Below are 17,795 nucleotides of genomic sequence, written 5' to 3' on the forward strand. Positions count from 1 at the left end.
CATTTTTCATATCAGTATGTACAAATTTCAACATTTATAAAAGCCACAAATTAACCCCTAATATATGTATTTCATAATTTATTTAAACATTTATCTCTTGATGAACATGTAGGTAATTCAAATTATTTCCTTTTAAAAAAACTCCAGTGAATGTTTTTTATACAATTTGAGTAATTGTGGATTTGCATAGAATGCTTTCATTAAGATGGGATTATTTTCAAAGGTATTTTTATGAGAAATTGGGGCTTATTAGGTGCTTGTCACATGACAAGTTGGAAATTCTCCAAATGTTAACTCTAAAACTCATCCATTATCTGAAAATTTTCCTTAAGTACATAAATTACACTTTTTGGAACGGGGAGGGAATTTTCCATATCCATGAATGCTTTCCCTATTATAGAATACATCAATAACTAAATACACTCACTATATATTATCTGACTGACAAATAAACCTTTTGGAAATAGCTACTAAATTTTTTTTCTAGTCCAAATAGTTAAAGCCCCAAACCAAGATACTTAGCTTTTTTTTTTTTTTCAGGTTTCAAAATGTACTTTTTTCAATTAATGTTTAGATAAACCTATATACCCATACTGCAAATTTAAGCCATCCCTAGGCATTACTAACTTGTATAATTAACCTTACATATTGTTTTTGTTAGAAACTCAAACATTACCACAGTTTGTAGTCAACATGGAATCAGTCTTCTCAATTTTTTCTCTATTCCTTCTTAGATAAATAAGCCAAGACATTAGTCAAATCACTGCCTAAAAATTAATTTACAAATACTAATCATGCCTGATCTTTAAAGGGAAAGATCAACATTGAAAGTAACATGTAGGTTGGTTGTCACAACTTTATATGTGACCTCATAAAGAATGCCCGTTTTAATTAATTTTGGAAAGGTCAATTATTAGCTGCTTTGTACCTATGTCCCAAGTTAAAATAAATATGATAGAGAACATGCTAGATAAACATACAATATAGGTTATTTCCAATACATAATTGATAACTCATATATACATATACATAATATATGTACACACATACAGAAATCTTAACCAATAGTATTTTTTCCTTTTTATTGGTCTTTTTAGTTCTATGTAACATTAGGATTATTTTGACATAATTATAAAAGCATGGAAAATAATTTGCTTTAAATCAATCCCCAGGATTTTCCCTTTCTCTTCCTCATCCTCACCCCCATTCCTTTCCCACTAATCTACTTGTCTTTCTTCCATCAACACTAATTTTGATGACTTTCTTAGGGCATCATAATACTATTGCCCATTTAGTTGTCCCTGCAGTTTTGACTTACACTAAATTTTAATTTTGAATTTCAGACTTCCCGATTACCAAGAAAGAAAAAATAGGTACCTGTCTTCATCAGAATAGAGATTTATATAAAATATGAGGAAGTATAACTGAGTATACTTGTTTCAAGAGGGTCTAAAAGGCCAGGAACAGTGGCACACTCCTGTAATCCCAGCGGCTCAGAAGCTAAGATAGGAGGATTTCGAGTTCAAAGCCAGCCTCAGCAACTTAGCAAGACCCTGTCTCTAAATAAATGTAAAAAAGGGCTGTAAAAATGTGGCTCAGTGGTTGAGTGCCCTGGGTTCAATTCCTAGTACTAAAAGGTAGTAGATTTTCCAAGTTGGCCCATGTAAAGGACGTCTTGGGGGAACATGGTGAACAGACATGAAGATATTTAATCCTAAGGCACAGTATTTACCTGTAGTTTATATATTTTCATACTATTTTGTTGACCAAGCATGATTTTTTTAGAATTATTTCAACTCAGTATTTTAATTCTATCACAAAATGTTAAATCTAGAAGCAGAAAGGTTATGACACATTCTTTCTGATGCTTTCATAATCCTGAAAATTTCAATGTAGTATATGAAGAATAAGTGTCTAGTCTAATGTATATAATTTTGTTATGAAATTCTTGCAGAAGAGGAATGATCCTTGGGAGAGAGATTTGAGTTGTTCCTTGGAAGATATGCATTTTACTCTATCTTCAGTTGAGTTATGGATTGCATTCAGCAAGTGCAAATGGTGACACATATTTGGTTTTCTCATTCTGTCACTCTCCTAGATGGTCTCCAGTAGAGAAATTATCCTCAGTTTTTAATGATTATGCAGAAGCTAGACTTTGGCATAGGTTCAAATTTCTCCAGATCTCAGCTATGACAATCAGTATTCTTCTGGTTTGAAAGTTACAGGGATCCTGACATACATCTCTAAGGAGGATGGAGGTGTTTTCTCTCTAGTTAACATTCATAGTAGTCTGATAAGAGGATCATGGTTGTTCAAGTTGGCTAGAACCTTAGGGAATCTGGTTCAAAGCTGGGCTGAGGTTACTGATGGGATGTGTTCCAGGTCAGATGGTTTAGCAGTAAAGATAAGGGCTGAAACACAAGATTTTTTTTCCCCTTCATTTCCATTCCTTTTGGCTTTGTCTTTTCTGGAGTCTTTAAAAATGAACTAGATAAACTTTCAAGGTTATTTCCAGCATTGGCATTCTGTGGAGTATAATACAGTTTAGAAATTTTTGTAAACGTAGTCTTGTTTCATTTGTGGTAAATTTCTGAAAGAATGCAATTGTTTATTTTGAATTATATAAAAGACCAGAGAAATTATCCCACCATTTACATTGTATTTTTGTCAGTGAGTTCGAGCATGGCACTGTAATGCAAATGTCATTTCTAGGCTGTAAGCTCCACTGGATGTATTTGGTTTTATACTTTTTGAAAAGATACTGGGGAACTAAGTATTGTGGACATCTCTTTGGAGATGCCAGTTAACTCACAGAAAACAAAGAACATTACTATTTTTTTTTTGAGAAATGGGGAAAATAATATTAGTCTTCTGGGTCCTACTTATTTTATGGGATATGAACGGATCATTTAATAGCTCTGGATTCAGGTTCAGAGAAATAGTGTGGGTCATTAGAGCAAAAGCACTTCCAATGACGTTATGTTATGACTTACGTTAATGATGATCATTTAATTACTTAGCTGACATCATGGCCATGGCTTATATGGATAGGATACTGACTTTTATGTTCTGAACTGCAACTATTGATTGGATTCGTTCTCGAATATAGATGTTGATTTTTCAAACGTAAATTTAGACGATGGCTAAATATTGATCAGAATTGTGGATGAGAGCACTGATAATTGGGAAACTCTTTGGGCCTCTGGGAAATAACAGTTTCTGCGTGGATGAGGTGCCACCAGATTTGATATTTCTATTCATTGCTTATTTTTTAATCATTAGAGGCAGGGGGTTCTGAGAAGGAAAAGGATTGTCTTGCAAGGCTGAGCATTGCCGTGGCTGCTCTGTTAGTCCACGCATATAACTCCTGGGAGAAAGAACTTGCAAAAATCCACAATACCAAAAATATGCAGCACTGTGCCTGGGAGTTATTTGACATTCTAACAACTTCTTTTTTGTTTCCCATGTGCTATTTTCAATCGCTTGTTCACCAAGAAACTACGGAGGAAGAGGAGATATGCACAGGCACAATCCTAGAGGCCTCAATTACGTTTTGAAAGATAGATAACCCACTTGGGTCTCCATGAGGATTCTGTGTTTTCCACTGGGTTTAGAGGATTCCCTCTGCTTGCCTGTTGCATTGGTCCTTTCTAGGACCAGTTTCTGAATATCTCTTTCCTTGGCGTGAGATTATCCCCAAATAACATCATTTTTCCCTTGCCTAAGGAGCTGCAGCTATTTTGATATTCCCCAGAACCCTCTTCACCCTGTCTCCTCCACTTGTTGCTTGGGAAAGGAAAAGCAGCTTCCTTCCTTGGGGAACTTAAATCTTTATTTTATATTTCTAACTTTGAAGCTGAGCTCAGTAAGGGCTGTCATGTTGTCACTCACTGTTCCAAAGACAGAAGGACCCTTCTCTATATATCCTGGAAGGGGAGGGGAGTGCGGCCAGAGGAAATCAATTGGCTGACATGGATCTGAAGCAGAATCCACCTTAGGGTAATTGTTGCCAATACCTTCCTTAATTCCCTTTGTTGGTCAGGTGCTTTCTTTAGGCCTTGTAGCCTAAGGTTCCTGCAGTTGGTAACTCTCTCCATGACGGTCTCGGAGTTCCTTTGGCTTTTTGGTGAGGGTATTTGGCCTAATCACGACATACTTAGGAGTTGGCTTCACCCACAGAGTGGAACAGGGACTGTTGGCTGAGAAAAGTGTGAAATGTTGAAGCTAAGGGCAGAGTTGGCTTATGGAATATTTTATCTGTTCTGAGTTTCTTGTCCCAGTACGTCAACAAATTTGTTTTTTCTTAAAGACTTTCCCACACGAATGTCTGCCAAGTTCAGATGACTGCTTTTTGAGATTGATCTTAGTTTTCTTGGAACAAGAGCTGGGATTATATAATAAGCTCAGTTGGTCTTGGTGAGAAATAGTTGGGAGATTCTATTTCCATATACATTAGACAGGTCTGGACGTCCAAGAAAGAAAAATATAGAAACTGGTGGGTGAGGGTGGGAGAAAAACTATTGAAAGGTGACATTCTTGTGTGTGCTTTCCATACTTTGAGGCTCTCTGGGTTGTTTGGAAGTGAGGCACTGAGGCTGCCATGTCCCATATTGAGATCAACCTTGACTATATTCTCAGTTGATTTAACTTAGTTTAGTTAATAAGAAAAGGGTCTTTATATTCCTAATTTCTGGATTGGTAGAGCATTACCAATATTCAGAGCAGCCTCAAAGTATACATTTATGAACTAGAAGACCCCTTTCTTCTAAGGCATGAAAAGTACTCCATCGTGATAATCTCACTTGCTAGGGAATACTTAAGTGAAAGAGTCTGAAAATGGAAGGCTCTGTCTGTCTCCATAAAGGAAGAAGGTACTGTTTCCTCACTGTGAGATGCCATGTGTTCCTTGAGAATGGCTTATATAGTCTTATGCCATGGGGCAGTGAAATAAGAGGAATTTCACTTGAAACAGAAGTTTGTATAGATTGCAGTGTCCATCATGAGTGCTAACTGCAGCACAGGCTTTTAGCGAGGAAATGGATGCCCACCACGCCCACATTCAGAGAGCAGCTTTGCCTTAGGATCCTATCAACATGTGTCAATGCCAGTCAGATGTCAAGTGGGTTGCAGCAGTTAGAGGAGGACCCAGTAAACACACTCTTTCCTTGACTAATTTTGTGACATGAAACAAAGAATAAGTCAGATAGAGACTAAAGATCACCTGTTATAATCTCAGATGTGCAGCCCAAATAGGAATTTTCATACTAATACTTAATACTTGAAATCAGCCTGACCCTCCAGCCTTGGGCAGTGAGGAAGTTCTGCAGATTGTGCTGTGTGGAGTACCGCCCTGTAAAACTTCTAGTCTTATGTGGCTTGCTCCCAAAAGGAAGAGGGTGCTAGGAAAATGCTGAGATATACTCGTCCAGTTCCTCGCTCAGACTCATGGAATCATGGTGAAAAGTAAGGAGTGGGTCAAGAAGCCAGAAGTGTTTGGGGAAACTCATTCTTCAGAGAAACCAGAGGAGTAGAATAGACATGCTCCTTCCTTATGACAAGTTCCCTTGGTATAGACACTAGAATTTTCAAAACCAACACCATCAGCAATAAGAATACTGTATTGTTTCCAAACAGCTTTGGGTAGGGGAAATAGCAGAGCAGTGGATAAGATGGATGTTTAAAGGACACTTGTTTTCCTCATCATTGTCAGTGTGTTTTAGCTTGAATGCCAGGAGTCTTCCTGATTCCATTAGCCCATGAAAGTGATGCACAGTGGGGGAAGGGGTAGAAAGAGAATAACGTTATAAAGAATAAAACAAATGCACATACAGTCACATGTCTTTGAGGAACAAGCATTGGTCAGTTCGAGGCATTTTTTGAAAACTCAGAGTTCATAAAAAGTTTATAACCTAATGGAGAAGACAAAAACCAACCAATGCAAGAAAACCAGAGATCTAAAAATATAAAATTGTATTGGAGTGAGAGTGGTTTTGATGGTGAATGGGGTTAAAGGGAAAGTTTGCGAAGAAAGGAAAATGATGAGATGGGAAATGTGGGAACGGTGGCCTGGAGGTGCTGGTCATATGGTGAAAATCCATAGAAACATGCTAGAGAATATCTCTGATGTCATCCAAGGTTGAACATGAAATATTAGGATGATGTTGCTGCTGCTGCTGTTGATGGAAGGAAGATAAATGTTGTGACAGACGCCCACAAAATTTTTGGCAAGAAATAAGATTCCATTTAGTATGATGCATTTCAAGGGAATGACCTTTAGCATCATGCAGATGTGGCATGTTTTTGGCTCATTGCTAAACTATGGAGTTTGGGATTTATACAAATGTGGAAGGCATCAGGTTGAAATGCAATACAACATCTCTTGGCCAAAGTAATTGACAAAGTGAAAATTGCAACAATTCCCCACATCATGTTGCAAGAACAGAAATAATACCAGGAAATGCTTTCTCAAAAAAAAGTGAGAAAAACATTTAAATGAATTATAATCTCTACCTATATTGCTAGTTTCTTTGGTGTGATTAAAGAACAACTTGTGTCATTCACTAAAGCCAAAGTGATAGTGTGGGGGGGTAAATAGAAGTTTCCTCTGTAATCTTTCCGATTCCCACTACTCTCTCCAGTGAAGACCTTGGTGCATGTACTTGGATTCTTGTTTTTAGCTTTTATCCTTTGAATTTATTTGATTCAAGGCTCCTGATAAGTATTTCTAACAAACACTCTTTGTATAAACTGCCAATATAAATTTTGAATATGGTTCTCCACTTTCTACAAGATATAAAAAAAAATTCACTAACCCCCTATTTGAAGTTACAGAATAAGATGGACCTGTCTTTGAAAATTCTCTGATTTCATCACACAGATTTTTCAGTAAGCCAAACTAGTTTACTAATTGTTTCTCCAAACATGGATTTGAGCTTTCCATTCACCAGGTCTTTGCTCATCCTAGTCTCCCTTATTGCTCCCCTTTATCTAAATCCTTTCTGTAAGTACAAGATCAGGGAAACTCTATGCTCTGTGTGAAATTCTGACAAGTCACGGCAGTCAGGATTTTTAGAAAATTGTACCAATTGTGTGTCATTTATTGTATTTCAAATGTATTGATAATTTTATGTACAAAAATGTCTTATAGTTTGGACATCTTACTTCTCCAAAAAAGATTCTTGAGGAAAGAAGCCTTTTTGCATCCTTTCTATGTCTAGCAAAATTCTTTCACCTAATAGATTTTAGTGATTAAGAAAACATTTTCAGAAGAGGGAAAAGTGAAGAGTGTGCTGCAGAGGTGAGCTTCCTGAGATAATAAAGCATTTTTGAACTAAATGGTAATGAAATGTGATATCAAATGTTGAGGGTTGTAGCTAAAGTTCACTTCAAGAAAACCTATTGTCTTAAATGAATACATTAGAAAATAAGAAAGGCTAAAAAACTAATGTAGTAGGTGTGGGAGGAGCATGGGAGGAATGGAGGAACTCTAGATAGGGTAAAGGGGAGGGAGGGAAGGGAGGGGGATTCGGGGTAGGAAAGATGGTGGAATGAGATGGACATCATTACCCTAGGAACATGTATGAAGGCTCAAATGGTGTGACTCTACTTTGTGTACAACCAGAGACATGAAAAATTGTGCTCTGTATGTGCACTATGAATTGAAATGCATTCTGCTGTCATGTATAACAAATTAGAATAAAAAATAAATTTAAAATAAAAGAAAAACTAATGGACTTGGGTTTCTAAAAGTTAGTTTAAAAAGTATTAATTAAAGGCAATAAATTAGAAAGAATAAAACAAAAGAGAAAGGGAAAAATTAGTAAAAAAAGAAAAAGAAAGAGCTTCTAAAAGGTTAAAATTTCTTTTTCTGAAAAGGCCCATAAAGTTGGTAAATCTTTGGCAAGAATGATCTGGAAAAAGAGGGTTGGCGAAATATCGAATATCAGAAATGAAAAAGGTGACGTCATTCATAACCTAATCATTAAAACAATAGTAAGGTATTATAGAAATCTTTGTGCCAGCAAATTTGAAAATTAAATTAAATGGATGAATGATGTTTTAGTCAGCTTTGACCAAAAGACTTGATCAGAACAATTCTAAAAAAGGAAAAGTTTATTTGACACTCATGGTTTCAAAGGTCTCAGTTCAAAGACGACCAACTCCATTGCTCTGGGCCCAAGATGGAGGCAGAACATCATGGAAAAAGGGTATGGTGGAGGAAAGCAGCTCAGAGTATGCAGCAGAGGACAAAATACAAACCCCAAAGCACCAACCTCAGTCACCTACTTCTTCCAGCGACACCCTATCTGCCAACAGTTCTGGCCCAGTTAATCCAATCAAGGAATCAATCCTCGGATTAGGTCACACCTCTCATATTGAGATCATTTCACCTCTGAAATTCTTGTGCTTGTCTCACACATGAACCTTTGAGGGACACCTGATATCTAAACCATCACAGAATAGCAGGTCCCTAGATGAATTAAAACCTGAAGAAAAAATTAAAAATCTATTTGGTTGATAATTAGATTTGTAATTTAATACTATCTTAAAATAAAACACTAATCTAGATATTTTTGCTGATGAATTCTACCAAACATGAAAGAAATCTTATCAATCTTACAACTCTCTCAGAGAATATTAAAAAAAAGTAAATAAAATCTTATTTATTTTGTGAGCCAATATGACTTTATTTTCCCTTTATTATTTTTGAATTTTGTAATAATTTTAAATACACAGAAAAGTTACAAAAATAGTACATAGAGGTTATAATTTTAGTACAAAAAAAATTGAAAAATTTTGGTGGATATTGATGACCTGATTTTCAAATTCAAATGGAGAAACAAAGGCCAAGATTGGTCATGTTGCTCTTGAAGAAGGAGGAAGAGGAAGAGAAGGAGCATGAGGAAGAGGAATGTGTTCTATTAGATATCAAGTCATATTATAAAGCTAGAGAAATTTGTACAATGTGGTAATGGTCAATAAATGGATTAGAAGGCATAGACATATTCATTTAGAGGGGCAGACTTGATTAGGACTTAATTTTTGACAAGAATGACCTTTTCAACCAATGGTGCTAGATCAATTTTATGACCATTTGGAATAAGTGGAACTGAATCCCTATCTCCTATCGAACATGAAAATTAATTTCATGTAGCTGACAAATCTCTATGTGAAAGGCAAAAGGATAAAACTTCTAAAAGATAATATAAGACCATCTCTTCATGTCCTTAGGGATAGAGAAAAAATATATTGACTAGAATATAATAAGCCTTAACCTTAGGGGAAAAGATTGATAAATTGGATTACTTGAACATGAAGAACTTCTGTTCAACTGCAGACTTCCCTAAAAGAAGTTCAAAGGCAAGTCACAGAGTAGGGTAAGGTATTGGCCATGCATGGACTACTGGTGGAGTGTAAATTGGCAGAAATCCTTTAGGAAACTGTTCAGTATTTTCTATTAAAATTAAGCATAGAGATGCCTATTAGCCCAGCGATTCCATTCCCAGTTATACAACTCAACAGAAATGTTTGTTATTTAAGGATACCCAAGAATAGGGTTCTATTACTAAGCTTACATAAAATGTTTGTTTCTATTGAGGGAACTTTTCTTATTTTATAATAATAATGATGTAAATATTTTTTAAAAAGAAATGTTTGCCATGTACACTAATAGGTGCAAAAAATGTTCATAGTAGCATTACTCACAGTAAACCCAAATTAGAAATACCTAGATTAACAAAATGGACAATTTAGTAAAATGGACAAATTCATGTGAGACTATACATACGTTTTTGTGTTAATTCTCACCTTCTGCAAATACTTCTCCACGCAGCTGGACACTGACAGACAATGGCTCCTAGGTTTGGCATCTTGTGTTTCCAACCCCCACAGAGCAGCTACTTCTCTTCTTTATTTCTAGGACAAAATTTTGGAGGTAAGGAAGGACTAGTCCAAGTTGTGTCTGTGCTTATGACTTAAAGAACAGAAACTTATAAATAAACATAATCTGTGTGTGGGCCTTTCTCAGAGAAGGAGAAAGCCTTAATGAGTTAAATGGCCTAAAACTCATGGTATGTCTACCATGCATGATATGGAAATGAAGCCAAGGTGCACATATTGCTCTGTTGTAAAGCTTACATCTGCATGAGAAGTGTCAAAATTTATCTGTGGTCCAGGACTTTCTTTTTAATGATCACACTTCCTGGTAGACACAGAGATGAGGGTCAACCAGATGAAGAGTGAGAGACTGTGGCTAGCTATATTATTTTACTGAGTCGTATTTGAATGCAGCATATCTAGCAGACAAAGGAGGACCATAGGAACCAAGGAGTCAGCGATTGATTTTGGGAAGCAGGTTTTGAAAACAATTGTGCCCCAAATTTCAAAAAGTGTCCATTTTAAGCAATTCATACTGTATAGCATCTCTGAAAATTAAGTCAGGTAGGATAAGAACCTGTAACTATTCTCAGATACTTTGCCAAATATTTTTCCAAAACTGTTTTGTGAACTTATAAAAATTAGTCTTTAGATTGAAGGCTCTTTAGATGTGGTTAAAAACAACCAGTTCCTGAAACTTTTAAATTCCAACAAGAAAAGAATGCAGTTTGAATTGTGGGTCAAGTTTGGGGTATCTGGTGAATGAAGAGAGAATGATGTCACAGTGAAGCACACTTAATTAAGGGGAAAGAAAGTGTCTCATTTCCCAGAATATTTGCTAGGGAAAGGTGGAAGGAAAAGGGGAAACTACCCACACAAGATTCTGCTGGCTTATACTTGATATTCTATTACCATGCTTAATAGATGATTTATTCCAGTAACACAATGTTAGAAATTCACTTATAAAAAAAAAGAGAGAAATGTATGCTTTAAGATTTATTCCTCCTGTCCTTGGAAAATGGTCTGTAATTTAGCACAAATGTTAGCATGCCTTCTATGCTACTCTGCATTTTTTAAAAGTTATATATATAATCTGTTTGTATCTATATGTAGAAGTTACTTTGTTCTTTTTTGATGGCCTAAGAGTTTCAGAGTATTTATGGATTACCATAATCAACCAGAGACCTAGTAAATGAACTTTTTTTTAAATGTCTAATCTTTTGCTACAACAAACAATACAAAATAAGCATACCTATATACATTCCATTTTGCCATTATATATTTTGTAGATAAATTCATAGAATTATTTATCAAAGTGTATGCGCACTTTAAATTTTAATAGGCATTACAAATTACTGTCTGTAGTGACTTTAATCAATTAATATCTATTCTAATATTATAAATGTATATATATCCAGGTTAATATAGTGTGTTATCAAATTGTTTATCATTGTTCATCTCATAGGTGATAAAAAAGTGATGCCTAAGGGTGATTTTCCATTTATTTGCTTGTGGGTAAGGTGGAATTTTCATGGGTTTAAGAGCTATTTGAATTTCTTTTCTGTGAACTGTTTGCACCTAACATAACTTCCATCTATTCTTCTGTTGGGTTCTTTTCTATTGATTTGTAGGAGCTCTTTACATATTAAGAATATTAGTCTTATACAATGAAAGGAGTGGGAATTTTAAAAAGTACAGTTATGGTTTGTGCTTTGGTGCTGTTAAAATTGTATTCACATGCACATTTAAAATTTTTTATGTAGTTGAATTTGTTAATATCTTCTTTTATGGTTTTCTCATTTATAGTTTATAAATTCCTCTATGGTTTATATTAGTTTTTAGTTTGTTATGGTTTCTTATTCTTCTTCTTTTTTTTTTTTTACTTTTTCATTGAAGCCTCTGATCCATCTGGAATTAATTTTGCTGTACATGATTTAATTAAGTTCTGATTGCAATCTGGCTATTCTCAATAAGTATTGAATAAGCAATCTTTCCTATTGATATGAAGTGGCATCTATAATAAATTAACTCCCTATGCTTATTAAAAGATTTTCTAGAATCTTCCTACACTTGAGATAGTGAGATTTTCTTAGATTACCCAAGTGGGAAGAATCTAATCAGATGAGTCCTTAAAATTAGAGAAACTTTTCAATCAATCTTCAGAGCGTGAGAGGAAACAATTACAGGAAAATTTCAAAAACATCTAACATTGTTGGCATTGAGGATGAAGGCAGGGGGCCACAAGCCAATGAAAGCAATGTCCTTTAGGAGTTGGAAAAAAAAAAGTGAGGAAACAAGATTCTCCCCTAGAGCTCTAGAAAGGAATGCAGCCCTGCCCACACCTTGGTTTTAACCCAGTGAGACCCATTTCAGATTTCTGACCCCTAGAACTGTAAGATGATAAACTTGTGGTATTTGAATTTGTGGAAAGCTTTTTTTTATAGACGTCACAGGAAACGAATATGTGTGTTCTATTGTATTAATGTCCTAATGTCAAGTGGAGCTGGTCCACCTCTGCCCCATGACTTCTGAACTTTTCCTTTGCATTGTCCTGGATATTTTTTTATTTTTTAATATGCATTTATTTATTTCTTTATTCTACTTAAATATTTGTTCTATTATTTATTTAAACCCAGGGCCTCATACATGCTAAGCATGTACTCTACCACTGAGCTACACTCCCAGCCTAATAGGAATTTTACAGTCAAATTTTCTAGTCTCCATATCCTCTCCCCACCCAACCCCCCACCCACACACACAAAAAAAATTCACGTTGGCATTTGGAATTGGGATTTTATTAAATTTATATGTTAACTTGAGGAAATACTGTCTTTGTGATTTTGCATCCTCTAGTGTAGAAACATGATGTACTTCTTTTGTCCAGGTCTTTCTGCCTCAATAATGTGGTAAACATCTTTTAAAGAAGACCTTATTTCTTAAAGAAGATTTCTAGATATTTTCTTTATTTGCTGTTTACTTAAGGTCTTCTCTTCAAACACCTTTCAGTGATGTTTGTTTGTACTTCAGATAATTTTGTCTCTTCTAATTTTGATGCTTCTGATACAATAGGTTTCTTTAGACAGGTCCTTCCAAACTATGTATGTGGCGGGGGAGGAAGCAATGAAAGCACACCTTTTCTTTTTCCTGAATTTAATGGGGGATACTTACTGCGTTTCCCAAATATGACGTCAGTTTTGGGTGCTCATAGACATATTTTATCGTGTTAAGGAAATTGGCTACTCTAGATGAGATGATCATATTCTATCAAAATGTGTTCCCTTTCCTCCTGGTAAAAGGAGTAGATTATATATTCCAGCCTATCTGTAGTTAGGTCTGGTCATGCTCCTAAGTTCTCTCCCAGGAACAATAAGCCAAGGAAATTACTCTCATCATCTCCCTGTATTAGTACAAAGCAACTTCCATATATTACATTTCATTCATAAACATTTCGGTATGTATCTCTAAAATGTCAGAACTCAAAAAAACTATAAAGACATTACTATTACTAAAAGTTTATTAATGTCATTATATACTCAGTATTAAAATTTCTCGTTATCTCATAAAAGTTATTTATTTTGCCATAATTTATCAATTCAAGAATATTATATATATGAAATTATGCAGCATATAGAATTTTGGATTGTCTTTTTCTGACCCAGTATAAGTCCTTTGAGACTCATCCAAGTTGTGTGTATCAGTGTTTATTCCTTTTATTTGCTTAGTAGTATTGCTTGATGTGGACATACCCCAGTTTATTGAACCACTTACCCACTGAAGGTCATCTGTATATTTTCAGTTTGGGGCTATTACTAATAAAGCTCCTATGAAGATTTTTTCACAGATTTTTATATAAGTTTTCATTTCTATGGAATAAATTCCCAAGACTGCAGTTGCTGGGTCATGTAATTGCATGTTTGATTATGTTCAATCTTTACCTTACAATTTGTATATAGTGTTTACCTTTAAATATTTAAGACTGAATCTGCCATTTGTCACCTATTTTCTGTTTCTTCATTTCTTATTTCTCTTTTCTTGCCTTTCTGTGGGTTGCTTGCTTTTTTTAATCATTCCATTCCATGTTTTCAAAAATATAGTGTTTTTGAAAATATTTCTATGTTTAGTTTTTTTTTCATTTTATATATATATATATATATATATATATATATATATATATATATATATATATTTTAGTTTTCTTAGTTATGGCTCTGGATGTTGTATACACATATGTGACATCTTGTGAAGTATGGAAATCTTATTTTTGATTCTTTTACCTTCCCCACTTAAAATATCTTAAGTGTCATCTGGTATTATAATTTTTGTTTTGATCATCAAGTATGATTTCTAAAACACATAAGAAGTATTGTCTATCGTATATATTCATATTTCTGTCATTTTTGTTGTTCTTTCCTTCCTCCTTTATGGTGCTCCAAATTTTCTTCTTTTATCATCTCCTTTTCTGTTTGAAAAATATCTTTAGTCATTCTTCAAGGGTAGGTCTGCTAAGTTCTATTTGTTTGCCTTCATTTGAAAATTAGTTCTGCTTCATTTTTTCTTCATCTGAAAATGTCTTTATTTTCTGCTTCACTTCCTGGCTTCTTTGGTTTAGAAGAAATCCACTGTCATTCAAATGCGCTTTTTTTCCCCCTTACAGGTGAGATGTTGTTTCTCTCAGGATGCTCTCCAGATGTTTTCTTTGAATTTACGTTTTCAAAAAGTTTGATTATGTTATATCTGGACATGGGTTTCTTTGGGTTTTGCCTTTTTGTTGTTTGCTTAGTTTCTTTAACCTATCAGACTTTCACCAAACTGTGAAGCAAAGCCAGCCAGTGATCTTCAGTAAATTCACAGAATTCTGGTCCATTACCACAATCCAGTGATGCAACAGTTGTGTCATCCCCCAAACATCCCTTGTACCCATTTTCTTTCACGCTCCCCACCTCCCACGTTCACACTCATGTCTATCTCTAAGAAGCCATGGTTCTAATTCTATCTCTATTGATTTTTCTTTTCTGAATATTTTATGTAAATGGAATCAAGTAACATGTAATCTATTGCATCTGGTTTCTTTTACTTAGTATAATGTTTCTAAAGTTCATCCATGTTTCCTCCATGTTGTAGTTTGTTTCAGTACTTCATCCCTTTTAATGGCTAAATCATATTCCATCCTATGGATAAACCACATTCCATTTACTCATTCATTGGTTGGTTGACTTAGATTGTTACCACTTTGGGATATTATAAGCTATGCTACTATGAACAATTACATACAAGTTTTTGTGTGAATGTATGTTTTTATTCTCTTAAGTGGGTATCTGGAAGTGAAATTGCTGAGTTATATGGTAAATTTATGTGTAACTTTGTAAGAAATTTCCAAACTGTTTTCCATAGTAGCTGCACCATATTACATTATCATTAGTAATGGGGGCTAACATTTTATTATTATTATAATTTTTTAAATTGCAGCCTTTCTAGCAAGTGGGAAATGGCATCTTTTACTGTTATATCTTTGTGTAGTTGTGGTATCAGGGAACTACTGGCACCATAAATGGGTTGGGAAGTAGTTCCTTCTCTATTTTCTGGAAAAGTCTGTGAAGGATTGGTATTAGTACTTCTTTAACTGCTGGATAGATTCATCACAAATGCCATGTGGATCTTCTCAATTATTAACTCAATTTCTTTGCTTTTTATAAACAGAATCAAGTTTTCTATGTTTTTCTTGACACTGTGTTATAAATCAGATTTCTATCCCTGAGACAGAATACCGGAGATAAAAAGAGGAAAGGTTTATTTGGACTCACAGTTTTGGGGGTTTCAGTTCATGGTCAATTGGCCTGTTGCTTTTGAGCCTGTGGTGAGGCAGCCCATCATGGCCAGAGGAAGGGATAAAGCAAGCTGCTGGCTTCATGGCAGCCAGGAAGTGAAAGAGAGAGACAGGAAGGGGCTGAACATCCCCTTCAAGGGCAACCTCCCCCCCAGCCCCAGTGACCAAACCTCAAGGTTTAGGACCTACCTAAAGGCTTCACCACTTCCCAATACCACTACAGGCCGGTGAACAAGCCTTTATAACACATGAACCTTTAGGGGACACTATCCAAACCATAGGAGAGAGTTTTCATAAATTTGTCTAAGAATTTGTCTATGATATCAAGTTGTCTAACTTGTTAGCATAAAGTTGTTCATAGAATTTCCTTATAATCTTTTCATTTTAAGGTTACCAGTGATGTCTCCTTTTCATTATAGATCATGATAATCTGTGTTCTCTTTTTTTTTCTTGGTTGTTGTCCTTTTTGTTGATATTTTAACAAAATTGGTATTATAGGCTACCAGGAATACATGAAAGCTTATCAAGGCTTCCTATAGCTCCCCTGTTCCCAGAGTCTCTCTTTCATTTCTGGTTGGCCTCCTAATCTGTGGCTTATCTCAACCAGGACTGTGACTTCAGGCTAGCCCCATGTGGATCTTCTCTGAATGTCTGCCACAGAAATAGCTTGTTTTCACTGATGCCCTGGGTAAGGAGAGGAAAGAAAGCACGTAGCTTCAGTTTGTTATCTTCTCAATTTATTGTGTGCCCTGGGACAATTTCTAGTCTCACAGAAATTGTTTTTTGCCTTTTTTTTTTTTTTTGTTTGCCCAGTTTTATCATTGCTTTCTGGGGAGAAGATTTGCCAAGCTTCTCATTTCGCTGTTCTGGAAGTCAAGGTATGATCTCGATGAGGTTTATGATCTCCTATGAAGGATCTCCACGGAGCTTTTAGATTCCATTTGTTCCTACTCCTTCTTTGGAAATAACATTTCAATGTAGTTTAAACCTCTGCTCTCTAATCTGTATTACTTTATCTCATATAATTTTCTTCTCTGTGTCAATAACTTTTCATTCTGAGAGAATTTCTGAATGATCACATTACACAGTTACAGTTTTTAGTTCCTCCAAGTATGATTTTAATGCTGTTGATTACATTTTCTTTCTTGAAATTATTCTTTATTCCCTTTCGTCTTACTTTCTTCTCATGCCCATACAACCTTTGCTGCCTTTTCTATTCAGCATTTCTCTCTCTAATCAACTCTCTGATCATGGATTATGGTGGTAATTTCTTCTTGTTCTCTATTGGTAATACCAAGCAATTTTCAATAGTTATTTTTTTCTTATTCTGTAGTATATAATTTTCAAATGGATCCTTGGTCTTATAATTTTTGTGGTGCTGCCTTCATACATTGTTCATAATACTTTCTACTTGGTCTTGGTCTTTACTCATCCCTTGTTCAGAGGAGATTTAACAAAGTTTTTCTTTTTATTTTCTGTCTCTCCCTCTCCTTCTCCCTCTTTCTTTCTTTCTGTTCTGGGGTTCAACCCAGGGCTTTGCACATGCTAGCAGGTACTGGGATACATCCCCAACCTTTCTAATTTTTTTTTTTTTTGAGATAGCATTTCACTAAGGGTCCCAGGCTAACCTTGAAGTTGTGATTCTCTTGTGTTAGCCTCTTGAGTAACTGGATTGGAGGCATGTGCTACCATCCCCTGTAAAATTTTTCATTTTTAAGGAATAAAATGTGTGCATTTTTCTCCTTCCAATCTCTATGTATCTCTGATAATCATGCTTCCTTATTTGATCTATATTTGTGAGGCCAGTTTTTAAGAAGTCAGAATGCCCAGTTTTGTGCAGGCATACTATGACAATTTTACTTTATTCAGGGGAAAAATTTTCCTACTGCATTGTTAATGCATTTCTACATCTTTTATTTGTTTCTTTGAAGCTCAGAAGTAATGGAATAAACTAAAACTCAGCGTTTCCACAGTAAAAAGCTACAGACATTTCCTCATCTTTATCCTTAGTTGGAAACATGGAAGTGTTAACCATAATTTTGTATCTCCTTATTGCACAATTGTTTTTCTTAAAATTCATATTCTCTGAATCAAT

The 17,795-nt window shown here is 35.1% G+C and overlaps 1 protein-coding gene across 8 annotated transcripts in view; it reads left to right on the forward strand.

Annotated features, from left to right (window-relative positions):
- The window catches only part of LOC144369840 (uncharacterized), a 188,005-nt gene that overhangs the window by 94,752 nt on the left and 75,458 nt on the right, over nt 1-17,795 (forward strand). For 7 of the 8 annotated variants that reach the window (XR_013429644.1, XR_013429645.1, XR_013429640.1 and 4 more), the window contains one exon: nt 16,514-16,578. The exons of the other annotated variant lie outside the window; for it this stretch is intronic. The gene's annotated coding sequence lies outside the window, so the exon portion shown is untranslated. The remainder of the gene's footprint in view (nt 1-16,513; nt 16,579-17,795) is intronic. 8 annotated transcript variants of the gene reach the window in all.

The sequence above is a fragment of the Ictidomys tridecemlineatus genome, chromosome 13 (assembly GCF_052094955.1).
Source record: "Ictidomys tridecemlineatus isolate mIctTri1 chromosome 13, mIctTri1.hap1, whole genome shotgun sequence".
Taxonomy (NCBI): domain Eukaryota; kingdom Metazoa; phylum Chordata; class Mammalia; order Rodentia; family Sciuridae; genus Ictidomys; species Ictidomys tridecemlineatus.